Source organism: Electrophorus electricus, chromosome 13 (genome assembly GCF_041902795.1).
Source record: "Electrophorus electricus isolate QZ-2024a chromosome 13, ASM4190279v1, whole genome shotgun sequence".
Lineage (NCBI taxonomy): Eukaryota > Metazoa > Chordata > Actinopteri > Gymnotiformes > Gymnotidae > Electrophorus > Electrophorus electricus.
The window spans coordinates 15,411,072-15,425,303 of record NC_137509.1 but is presented as its reverse complement, the minus strand read 5'-3'; positions in this window follow the sequence as shown (position 1 = coordinate 15,425,303).

Here is a 14,232-nt window from a genome sequence, read left to right as displayed (position 1 = left end):
TAATATTTGCAGTTTAGAAGTAACTTCTTAAACCTTAACAAGATAATCCTATGCAGTTCTGCTTTAAAACTGACTTAATAGATAATAGTTGCTTGAATATTACTGTAAAAATATGAGACTGTGACACTATCGGCGATACTGTCAGTACAATAATTTAAAATCATCTTTCAATTACAGTGAATTCCTTTGCAGTAAATTGAAGTAGCTTCAGAAAATTCCAAATTGTAATTTTTGCTTTTATGAATATTACACTAACATCACAGGCCAGCTCACAAAGAAGTGTGCATGCATTTTGTAATCTAGTCTTCTTTAAATGTGATCAGTGAATGAATGAATGCTAAGCACCTGTTTGAAAATGGAAGCAACACAAGCATAAATCATAGGCAAGCCTGCTTTGTACATATTAAGTAAGTTCAACTGAGATGACCATTTTTCTAACTGGTCTATCACTAGGAGTGGACTTTGTTTCTTTTCTACACTGTCTCTTACCCACATTTTATGAAAGATGATTGTCAGCCTCTCAATAGCCTTCAGAATTTACAGCCATCTCAGTAGGTGTAATTCAGGGCAAAAAAAACAAGCTTAGGTTAACAGTGGAAGTCCATCTGGAACTTATCTGTCAGCCAAAGGTAATAACTTTAGTTATTTCCAGTCTTTCAGCTGACTGTGTGTTTTATCAGTTACCTGAGCTTGAACCCCATCCTTTTCTACCAGTGGATACAAAATGACCAATCAATTATTCATTATTTATAACAGAGTGTTTCCATCATTGATCTGAAGTTGAGCTAATAGCTGCTTCATGGGGCATTTTAGATGTGCACTCACTGACAATTTAATTAGAATCACCTCCTTATATTTACACTTAGTAAGTGTACAAAAACAAAGTATAGTCTGATACCATACGCAATTTGTTAGGGTGCCATCTAACATATAATCACTGGTGAATTTGTGTCAAAAGGATTACATTTTATTATTTGGGTGCCAGAACATTTTCAACCAACTTACTGGAGCTGGAATTTTCACATGACACTGTCATTACTAGGGTAAGGGGCTCCCCCATGCACCATGCACACAGACAAAAGCAGCCCTCTGGCCAGAAACTGACCCTTAATAAAAACCTAGGACATCAGCATACAACCTATCCTTGACCACAGACTGCCAGTAGTCTCCAACTGTGCATATACACTATTTGGCCATGGAATACCTGTGCAACTACACGTTCACGTAATTACCCAAATAGCCCCATAACAACCAGAAAGAGGGTGGTTGTGTGAAGAGTTGAAGCCTGAATCCCTTCCCTTCAGCAGACATGCCGGAGAGACTGGAGGGGTCTGCCCAAAGCCTCGGAGGCAAACCTCCTCTTGCACGCTCCTAGAGCGGCAAGAATAAGGAGGACCATTCAGGGGAGGAGCACGGCCAGAACCCGGGCGCATGTGCACCCCCGTGTGTCCATTGACGTCGGGGACACGTTTGCAGTGCCTGCACTGACTGAAGGCACTGCAGCACTGTGCCGAAAGTGTTTGTATGAAGGCACTTTTGTTTGTGTATGTTTCCGCTTCTTGTTTGTCTTTAGGTGTTTCGCTGCATGGGAAAAGCGACAGACTGACCTGAGAGAGGCAGGCACCCTGCCTTTCTCCCTATTTGGTGAGGGTCTCTCAGGTGGGATCTTGCTGGCCTGCCTTGTACTGGGTGGGCACCGGGCATAGCCATACTGTGTGTGTGTGTGTGTATGTGTGTGTGTACGGCAGCCTGGACTTCACTCTCCCTGAAGGGGAAAGTGTCGGGAACCACATCCCTAGAGAGTGGTCGTCGTCAGGGAATGTCTCCCTACCGCATGTTTCAAAGAGCTTCCCAGACTGCCCTCAAGGAGGCTGAGATCCTGCCTCTCTCCCTCCTGTTGAGAGGTCTCCCGGGCCACTGGTTCCTAGTCCACCTTGTGTTGCATGGGCACCGGGCATCGCCATGTCATGTGTATGTATTTGTACATGGCGGCCTGGGATTCACAGTCCTGGGATGGACGCGTAGGGAGCTGCACCCCCTGGGAGGGGGTTCTGTCATGGGGGTACCCCCCCACGAGTCACGTCCCCAAAAGTCTACACCCCAAGGCCTTCAAAAGTAACTTTTGGAAACCCTAAGGTATCCAAAGAATGTCACTCAAGAGGTTAAATGTGTGTTCTGGTTACTATGTCAAGGAGCTGGCACTTCACTCTGGGAGAAGATCTGAGCTTGAAGACAAGCCTGGTTGCTGCCTTCTGCCTTTGCTACACTGTATTCTAATCTGCTTTTAAATATTCTTTCTGTACCCAGGCAACAAGATTTAGGAATTTAGATGCTTCTCCCATTGCATTCACTGGAGGGACTGCAATGTGCATGACTGGTGTCTTCCTCCAGATAATATCTGAAGCCTCCTCCTCTCAGTTTGAAAATTATGAAGAGCTGGAGGACTAAAAACAGCTCTGTAAGTACAGCATTTGACATGTCCAAATGACCCTTTTTCTGTTAATGTTACCAATAAATCCACCCTCACTAAACAAGTGACTATTACAATTTAAGAATATACTGGACAACAGCACCAAAACATGCTAGCAGTTAAAATCAAGCCTCAAACAGATTTTTGTCAGTTTGAACCCCCATCAGTAACTTTAAATCTGAAATGAGTAGTTTTAGTTTAGCCAACCTTAGTTTTATTCATAGCAATATCAGGGCAGTGGTAGCTCAGTGGTTAAGGTATTTGATTAGTCCTAAACTGCAACTGTTGGGCCCTTGAGCAAGGCCATTAACCCTCATTGCTCAAGTTGTATTGAATCATAATTATATGTTGCTTTGGATAAAAGCATCAGCTAATTGTAAATGTTAGGGATTCTGTAGACCTGATCCAAGTGTGCTATAGTATAGCACCTGTCTTACAATGTCAATAACTAGTTTAATCATTAATCAATAAACTTCATATTTATTCATTAAGTTGGTCATTGTGGCAAGTATATTTGAAGAAATGGCCTTCGGTCACTGCACAAAATATTAACTAATTCAGAAATGAGACTGATATAACAAACTTTCAGTAATAAACCAGTAATGGTTGATAGATGTTTCGCTATATTTAGGATTGTGCCCACTTTGAATAATTCATAAACGTATGTATTTTTGCTACATATACATGTCTTGTTTTCAAAAACAAGAAGTGAAGACAAATTGTAAGAATCACAAGTATATACTGTGGCCGACACTAAAAGATCAGCTAAAATTGTTCTCACAAAGACTGAAGATTATGATAAAGGTGACCTTATGATAAAAAAAATATGTAAGTATGAAGGTAAATGCTAACTATGAAAGTTAATTGCCCCTGAAATACAAACACAGGCAACAGATTGAAATGGAGTGAACACACAAGCAAAGAGCACTTTGTGATATGTTTTTCTTAACAAATGTCATCCACTACCAATACATTACCAATACTTGCCTTAGGGAGTTGCCTGCCTTGCTTTATTTTAATATGTTCTCATATCTCAGATCCCTGTTTTCTTAATTAACATAATTTATGGGATAAGTTCACATTAAAATGCAGAAACATACATAAACAAAACTAAACCAACTATAAGTATTATTATTATTATTAGTAGTATTTTATTAGATGTATAGCACCTTTCACATACCCAAGGTTGCCTTACAATATGAAAGAAACAAACACAAAAGAAAAAGTAATGAAGTAAAATTATAAGTGCTGTAAACTGGCTATGATAGGCATGATGATTGGGGAAAAAAACTGTTTCTAAATTGTAGCAATTTACATGGGAAAGGCAGATGAAACTGTGCCCAATTATTTCAATTACTTTCTTACCATTACTTATGGTCTATTAATGCTGAAGTTTATTTACTTTTGAAAGTTAACCATATTAAAATATTAATTTAATATATATGAATATAGGACTGACAAACATCAACTTTTAATTTCTCTAGAGGGTCAGGTATTTTATATATTGCCCAAACACACATGAATGTCACTGAAGGACCTATATTAATTTGCAGTGATTTTCTTTCAAAGTTAACAGTCACTGTTCTGTATTTCCCACTACCCCACCCCTTCACCCCAGCCACATACTTATCCATTGCCCTGGGCATTGCCTCTTGCAGATGTGTTTCGGACACATCAACACTCATTGAAACAAGACTAGGTCTTCTAGAAAACTGGAATAGCTTTCATTGTTTATTTTTTCTCATTACTTATTTCACTCTTTATTGTTTATATTGTTGCTATTGTGGTGTCCATTGTCTACCCGCTTTGAGTCTTGGTTCCTCTCAAGGTTTCTTCCTGGTGCTCTAGGGTGTTTTTCCTTGCCACTGTCACCTTTGGCTTGGTCTTGGACATCTGTAAAGCTGCTTTATGACAACAGGTGTTGTGAAAAGCACTATATAATTAAATTTGACTTTTTTTCCTCAGTGAAAGGTTAAGATCTTCATTTTACAATTAATGTCATTCCCATGCTTAGTTTAAACCACTAACAGGAGGAGTATATGGTTTTTGAAAACGTGTCTCTTTGTGTCTCTTGCCACTTGAATTTCCTTGCAGGGAAATGCATTGCAGCATAGCTCAACTCTTCTCTTTCCACACTCTAAGGAAGAAACATTTTTGCATTGAAAATTCTGGAAACCATTTTTAGCTCACTATTATTGTATACAGATTTATACCAGCATTTTAGCTTTTGAATGTCCTACTTTTTTATATTTTTTAAATACACACATTTTCTATCTTAAAATATTTTTGCATTTAATTTAATTGTAATACAATCAAAACTAAAACAACTCATTGTTTACTTTTCATAGTTTGATTCTGTCATGGTACAGCCCCTTCCCCCTCAAACATCTCCGTGTGTGTGTTTGTGTGTGTGTCTGTATTGCTACACCAGCTCATGTCGTTCACCTTGTTGTGTGTAATTTTCATGCATGTATATAAGTCTCGTGTCTTATCGTTGAGGTTGTCGATGTTTGAACTAAGTAGCGTGTATGTGTGTGTTGAGTCTTGAATGTTAGATGTAAATTGAAACGTATGTTTTTGTTCAACGTGCCTCATCCCCACAACCCTGTTTAACCCTCCAACGTTACAGATTTTCATTGATAGTATCAATATCATACCTCATTCATGGGAGAAATGAAAGGAACAGATGGAGTATGATATTGCTCAGGTTCATCTGCATGTTGGATGTAAAATTAGAACATCCTGCCATGACTGTAAATGTTACCATGTTTAATATTAGCATTAGTCTGTACAATTATTAAGTAGTAGTAAAATATCATAAATGTCAGTTTAAAAACTTTGTTAGTAAATGATTGTGTTAATTCTGTAGAACAAATGTCACAAATGTTATTAACAAATCCTGACAGAATTGCAATTATTGGGGTTTTAAGATTTTAAGGTTTTAACAGTTTATAGGGAAGCAGTCTTTCTCCTAGGTTATGGTCAAATATAGTGTTTTTTTATTCATATACATACATGCATTTAATACTCAGTGGGAGACTTGCTACAGATATGTGGGCTCATTCCTTCTCTTTATGCTCATGCACAAGAGGGCAGAAATTATAATTAGGCAAAACACACTGGATGCTGCCAAGGCAATAATTTGAATGAGTTCTGACTTCTGAAAAGGATCTAAAATTCACAGATTGCTCTGCATCAGTGATATGCCCTAATACGGAAAAGAAACAAAGCACATTTTATGCATTTGGTAAAATGCTGACACTGGTATCATGTTTCTGCTCACCAGCAAATTCAAGCTTACTCCCATTCCCAAACAATATCTCCCCACACATGGCCACAGCACAGTAGTAAGTTCCAGCATCACAGAGGCTGAGATTACTCTTTGGAAGGTTGAAGACACAGGTCTGTACGGGAGATCCAACCTCAGAACTCTTCTTACACTGATCACTGCTGTCTCCATGAGTATAAATGATTCCTGGATGAGATTCTCCTGAGACATGTCTGAACCAGTAGACATTGTGTTCTCCTGCACAGCTCTCAGTGAGGACTGTACACTGCAGAGTCACAGAGTCTCCTGGGTGAACTGTCTCTTTCAATTTCAGATTGTTATCTGTCTGGTCAAGTAATACAAATCCACTGATATAATGGTGGTGCTTTGAATTAGGTCCTGGAGGTAGAAATTGGATAAAGTTAACCAAAAGCATTAAGATTCAAATACCAGATGTTTTTTTTTTAAACTTAAGATTACTAACCTTCATATTTGAGAAACACACCATTACTGAAAACTATAAGGTTATAGTCCATTACAGCACAATAATAGATTCCAGCATCTGCTTGCTTTAAATCTGAAATCGTTAAAGTATATTGAGTTTCACTCTTGTTTACTTTGAATCTTCTATCATGTGTAAAGTCTCCATGAAACACAGGAACAGAGCCAGCATAAAGAGTGATGATATATGTTGGTGCTTCTCTGAGAGACTGCCTGAAGCAGGAGAAGTAGTTTTAATGATATTTTCAGATTATACAGTTTAAAGTTATAGTACCACCTGGCACAAATGTCTTCAGTGTTTCAGTATGAATTACAGTGATACCTGTGGCAATGTCTGAGAGAAAACACAGTATAAGTCACAATAAGAATAATGTCTTTTGAATGTTGTCCAGGTGTTATTTCTGTCATAAATGGGAAAGTACACCTTACAGCAGTTGTTTAATTTAATGAATGAATTAATTGCATTTATTAATATAAAATCACCGACTTGCTCTTAGGGAAACCATAAAAGTTAGGATATGTTTAACCAGTTTAAGCATATCTGAATATCCCTTTTTCACAGACTACCCCTGTACCCACTATATACTGATAGCAAGAAAAGTGAGAGTGAGACCTTGCAGGTTGAGGTGGCTTTTTATTGGTGCAAACAAAAAGCTGCCCTCAGGGACTACAGGTACTATAGCAAAAGCAATATCTCTGGCAAATCTGCTTACAAATTGTACAAATTATATATTGCATCTGAATATTGGTATATGATGGTCTTTGCCTTGGCAAAGGCAAATGATTTCATTGCAGTAAACAACAGTGATGCATGAAATAGACTTGTGAGAATAAGCTTTTATATAGGTATTCTAAATTGACCCTAAATTGGCCTATTCCCAGGTAAGAACCTGGTTTAGACTAGCAAAGTCAAAATGGCTAATGAGATACGTAGCATGTGCAGAGCCCAGCAGTTCAGTTCAGCATGTGTATGCTTTTGGTACCTGCATTTTGTCCCTTTCAAAACACTTCTGGAAACGTTTGACCACAGATGTGCGTAAGACACAGCAGACCTACCTGCTCTTTATTTCCATTCCATTTTTAGAGTAACAGGGTGACCGCAGACTAAGATGTGCAGCTCAAGGTCAGCATCTGTGCCAAAAATTGGCCGGAACAGACCACCACAAAACAGTGATCATCAGTAACCCTGGGGCAGGTGCATATGTGAAAACCCATACATGTTTTTTTCAATACTGAATGTATAAAAATATTCAGATGCAATATATAATTTGTACAATTTGTAAGCAGATTTGCCAGAGATATTGCTTTTGCTATAGTACCTGTAGTCCCTGAGGGCAGCTTTTTGTTTGCAGCCTGCATTGCAGATGATATGAGACCTCATTGCTGATCTGCACAAAGTCCTTTCAATGCACACACAATTATCACAGATCAATTAAAATTGGGTGCTTTACCACAGCTATGTCGATATAATCATTGAAAGAGTATATTAATACATAACTGAAGATTGTGTAATTTCTCTGATTACAAAAAACACAAATTGCACACAGTTTAAAAGGATTTAAAAGTTTTTTGTTTTTTTTATCAGCATTGACCTTATTTGACAGTAATGCATCACTTTTACATCCATCAAGCTCAAATGTCACTTGTGTCATTTTATTCTTATTGAACTTTGTTTTTCCAGCTCTCAGCAGCAGGGGGAGATAGAGAATCAATATCTAGGCAAACAAACATTTTTGCTACAGAAGATTATCAGTTATGCCAGCTGCTGACCTCTTCACCCTACACTTCTTCTTTCTTAAGTTGCTTTAACAAATGCCTATTTTTGAATAAGAAACTATTTGGATATACCATTGCCTACGTGTGATTCTTCTTTAAAAGAACAAACTGCTGCTGAAACAGTGAAACGTATATATTTTACAGTAACCATTTATATTAACAGCAAACTTTACAACGAAACCTGACTACTATGAATTGTTAAACTCATTCAAGTTATTAAAATCATATCTTAGCTCAGTCAAAAGAACATCACAGCTGTCTATGATGACAGAAATATGTAAATCTATTGTACATTTCAGAAGTGTAAAAACAGCCTTATATATTATAATGAAATATATTCATGTTATAATACTTTTTTATAGAGAATCATTTTTAAGCATTCTGTTTTTAGAATGTTTCTTCCATGGTTTTTGGGTTTTATGATATATATTTATATACAGTTTGAATAAAAAAGGTCAAATTGTGTTGCCCAGTGTTTTTAAAAGTGTGTGCCTGCTAAAAGCAAGCATGCAAATATCCTGCATAACAAATGTAAACTTTACTTCACAAAGAGTGTTTCTTAATTTCTTTCTGTCTATGGAAGCTTAATAAATATTGCATTTAGTTTGCATTTAGCCTTTGTTTTGTTGCATTTACCCTTTGTCATATTTATTTTTTTTAAGGCTTAACAGATGAGATCAGTCAGCAGTAAACAAGATAAGTATTTTTGTTTCTGTTTATGGAAAAAGATCTAGGGTCTCTGGTGGGAAGTGTGTCCTTGTGGTTTCACTGTCATGGGTGTGTAAAAAGAAAAGCTGATGGTCAGTTCTGTGACAGGAAAATAGTCAAACTATGACACATACACACACCCACACACTCATACTGGGCTTCTATGTTTTGAGTACGCTCTTGATACACGAAACATATTAATTGTTTAATGATGACTAAAATACACTTTTTTCCCCCCCTAATAATACAAATTTTTATTTGCTATTCTGTTTTATAACAGAATTAAAAATCTATATTTTACATGAGATGAACACATAAATCAGTCAATGTAAGAGTGTTTTATGTTGATGACCATTAGAAATGTTACTCTTTGGTTATGTGTCACTTATAAATCTGAAAATATATGCTGGTCCGCTGTAGTTCACCTCACTGGGTCTCACTGTGCACTGAACAGCTTCTTCCTGTCTCTCACTCAACAGGAAATAAAGGGTCACTTTCTGACAGCTCCTTTTCTGTTGTGCTTCACTCACACCTTTGCCTTATAGGGGTATTTGCTGCTGTTATTTGACCAACAGCTTGTGGTTTTTGTATTATACGTGTAAGCAAGACCTCAAATTTTATCTGATCCTCTGCCCTTCACACACTGGTTTCCCTTAAAAATGAAAAGAATCACCGTTTAATATGTGAATTTCAGATCTTGCCTGTGCTTGTGATGACAAGCAATATTTTTTATTGTTCCATTTATCTTAAATAATATATAGCAACACATGCTGGGGATGATCTTATGTCAGTGCATGGACTGCATTTGTTTTTGTATGTTTTTTTTTTTTTTTGTCAAAGCTGGTGAGACACACTCACCTTGACATAATGCTAGGAAGAACTGGAAAAAAGATCTGGAATTATGAATCTATTGTGTAAATATCTTTCTGTATATTCACTAAGTGAAAGGCATCTACAATCCAGGTTTCATTCCTGTGCAGGAATAATGTGTACATGTCCCTGTCCATGGTCCTGAAATTCCCTCCTGTGTAGCTGTGGTGAAAAATAATCAAAAAAAAAAAAAAAAAAAAGCTATGGAGCACAATTCTAATAAATTTGTGTCCTCATAAAAAATGATTAGTGAACTTTTCATTTTGCTTTCATAAATTGGAAAACTTTTGTGTGACATAATTTGTTACAATTTAGAAGAATTTAGTAGAATTTAGTGAGAATTGTCATATTGATGCATTTTATTAGAGACAGTTCTTAAAATCTTATCCTTGGCAACAAGCAAATATAAACATAATTTCATTATAGTCCAATTATATAGTAGGCCTATGCTTTAAATTGTTCCACTGTGTGAAGTTCTATACAAATAAATTCGCCTTGCCTTGCCTCGGTACACCAAATTAGGATAACTAAAGTTTAAATATATAAACATGTGTTTATTCCCTTGTTTTAATGCACAGAGATGTTTACCTCTGAGGGTTATCTCTCTTGTCTTTCCATTATAGTTCACACTTACTCAGAGTTCACAGTCAAATTAACTCAATATACATATGTGATTGGAATAAGTCCAAACAGGAAGCATATGTACCAGTTCACCACTTAAAGACTGTGTATTAAAACACTCTGTGGACTGACAAACTTATTGGAATTCATCTAAGCTTTCCCTAAAGTTAATAAAAGCTTTTACATTTTTAGCTTAATAGATATTTAATTGTGGATCTTTTTGGTGTGTGGTGCTCAGCTACCCTATTTTTTCCTGCTGTTACCAGCAGGGAGTGGTGTTTGGTGAGAGCTCTATAAGCCTATATCAGTCAAGCCTGCCCTCCCACACCTTGACTACTTTTCTCTCTTCAATATGTTTACAAAAATATTTGTAAAAAATGTGATATAAATGGATTAAAAGGTCATAAAGATGTGAAATAATGATATAATAGTTTGTTACAATGACAGATGCTAAAGTAATATTTAGCAGTAATATTTTAGGTACAAACATGTGTGAAGGTTCTAAACCAATAAAATATTTGAAAGCCAACTCTAAAAAAAAACAAGCTACCAAAACAGTGTTGAGTATGGTTAAACTCTAAATGCAAAACAAAAAGCATCATGCTTCTCCTTTTAGTTGTTTTTAATTTAGCTGGAGTGAACAAGTCATTGTATTTTGGTCTGTGGTTATGGAAAGAAAGAGAAACAAAGTGCACTTTGTGCTGCAGCACGGGGTGTGAAAAAAGTCAGGCCTAGTCAATTTTGTGGGTGGAAACACTCAAACCAAGGTGCCCTCTCATGCAAACCTGCATGTCTAGCCATACAAATGCACATCTGCAGCCTGGGCCTTTGCTCTGTATGTGCAATTACATGCAACATTTTAGCTGGATGAATTAAACAGTGGAGAGGATTATGATGGCAGTAATAATAATAATAATAATAATAAGTGTTGAGAAAGTACACAAGTCATGTACTGATGTGTATGTAGAGATATCAATCAAAAGAAGTAACTGTAAAGAAGTAGTCGTAGTATTTATAATTCTTGTTGATTGTACAAAAGTAAAATGCACAAAAATACTTGCTTTTAAATGTCCTTTATTATCACAATAAAAGTATTGTGTATTCTATTATTATTACATTATTCTATTTAGAAGACCTTAAAAATAAATTATTTTTCCCATTCAATAATTTAAACAATTTCTGATATAAAGCCAAGAGTAGAGCAGTGTCCACAGGCAATACAACCTTAGATCTGTTTGATATGTTTCTGACCCTAAACCTGTTGATGTATGGTTATATAAAGCTTAAATAAAGGTTGATTTTATTGGCCAACTAAAAGATGCTCTGTGCTATTAGTGGTTCAATTTAAAATTTCAGATATTTTAGGTAATCCAGTTTACCTCAATTTAAAGTAATGAGGATGGTTCCATGCAGCAAAAATTTGTGACTGCAAAAGCAAAAAATTATACTTGTATAGTAAAATGAAAGCAATTCTCTCCAAATGGGAATACTATTAACTTTTAAAGTAAGACAGTTAAAAACATACTTAAGTATGCTAACATGTATTTTAGTATGGTGACAAATATAATATATTTTTTAAAATCCCAAATAATCAAATAAAGTTACTTTCAATAAAATAATAATATTGATAACAATGCCTGTTTTTATCAGAACTGTTAAAAATTGTCAAAGAAATTGTGAAAATCAACATTTAAAAATAATGTAGTTATTTACTTATGACTGGTTACTGGTAAACATCTCCAATAAATTTACTGCTCTGCTGTTTTTCAGCACAGTGGATCTTGCTGTACACTGAACAGCTTCTTCCTGTCTATCATTCAACAGGAAGTGATGGGCCACTCTCTGACACCTCCTTTTCAGTTTTGTTCCACTTACACCAGCTCCTTATAGGGGCATTTGCTGCTGTTATTTAAACAGGAGCTTGTGGTTTGTCTAAACAAAACCTCCGCCTCTATCTAATTGATCTTGAAAATAAAAATACTTAGTCTAACAAACAGAATATATAGATATAATCTGACAAAAGGGAAATGTAAAATAGTCTAAATACTCTTTATACATAAAACTTAAAAAATACTATTAATCATTTTAAAGAGTAAAAAATACTCTTTAAAATGACAATTGTAGTCACTGAGAAATACACCCCCCCATTCTTTGTTTCTGCAAATGGAGGTTTTGCAAGTCATGGTGAATTAAATGAGAAAATAATTTGTAGTTTTATTTTCTATCCATGGCATAGAAGTGTCAAGAAGTTTTTGTTTGTTTGTGTTTTTAAGCACATAGCCTACAGGTGTTATTCTGCAAACAGCATGAACAAGAACATGAGCAGGAACAAAACGCAAGACTAGAGAAATGGAGCATAGAAAAATACCATAAAATCAAACAACTCCATTTGCATTAATATAGCATGTGGCAGAAAATGATCCTGCATTATGAACGTGTTGTGTAAATCATGTGCATGTTCAGTGAACTTTAGATGGTATTCAGGAGTCACTCTTGTATAGGAGTAGATTGCAAATGCCTCAGTCCCATTCTTCCTGTCCCTCACTCTGTAGGAAACCACAGCTGCATTCTGTCACCGAGTTTTCAGTTATGCCACTCTCCCTGCCAAACTGTATAGTCATGTGCTGCTGTCATTTGACCCAGGAGCTCGTAGCTTGTGGTAAAAGTACACAAGGCTTCAGGCCTTATCTGATTGTCTGTCTCCCACAGAAAGGCCTTCAAATTCTATCAGAACTTTATTACGCAGTGTGCACATATTTGTTTGCTTGCTTGTGTTTGTTCGTGTTTGTAAAAAAATATCTTATATAGAGTTCTCAGTAGATTTGTTCTTAAAAGGTTTACTGTTTCTCCAAAAAGAGGGGCATAGTTTGTGATCTTGAAAAGACATCATAAAAATAAAATACACAAAAAAAGTGAACCAGAGATTTCATTTAGTTTCATGCTCAGTCTGAATTCACTAGCATATCATAACCTTTGGTTCACCACAGTCAGCAAATGAAGTTGATCTAACCCACTAAAATATGTGACCATGGAACTAATTCCATCTCTCAATTTAAACAATATCAGTATCCTGGCAGGAGAAAGAAGAAAGCCAGCATGACAGATTGGGTGTCTGCCAGACCACCTCAAATAATGCAATGAATGGGGATGGCTCTTCTACTTTTTCAGATATCCTAGCGAAGGTCTCAAAGATGATTTGCCAGAATGCGTAGGACATGAAATTTGCTAGAATGTGTAAGACATTTCTAAAACATGTGCAGCAGAGAGGCTAGACCTGCCTGCATTGTTCACATGTGGGGTCTATGATGGCATTAGAAAGTCTGACTTTAGAGCAGTGCAGATGGTATAGAATTTTTTATTTGCCTAACATAATTTCTTGCATATATAGTAGTCAGTAGAGATCAAAGAGTGAGATTACACCTCTTCTAGACCAGACAGCAAATGCCTCATCTATGACTGATGGAACAATGTGAATGTTTGCAGTTGGTGATACTTGCCACAAACCCCTAAGTGAAACAGATTTTCTACCCTTCCAGTGCAAAGACTTTGTGAATGGCAGGTTAGTACACAATAAGCATGCTGTAGAAATGGACCAAACAGATGCCCCTTCCAAAGTTGACCATTCAGTGATATCATTCTTTACCCAATATAGCAATGCTCTTATATCAGCTGCCTGTCATGATTGACCACCCTCCTAGCATCACTGTCTCTATGGTTTCCCTTTCTTGTGTCTTTGTTTTGCTTTACTTCCTTGTTGTGGTTCCATTCCATAGTTTGATTTTCACTGCCCCTCATTTGGTTTTCCTCACCTGTCATTACTTTCACCTGTTCCTCATTTCTAACCTTGTTATGTTCAGTATTTAAGCCCTGTGTTTGCCATGTTTCAGTTCTGGTCATTGTCCAGGCTGATGTCATGTACACAAGCTTTGTTTATTCCTAGCCTATTTGTTTTAGCCAGCTTCCCTTCTGTCATCATGTGTTTTGTTTCATTTAGTTTTTCATGAATTCCCAAACTCTA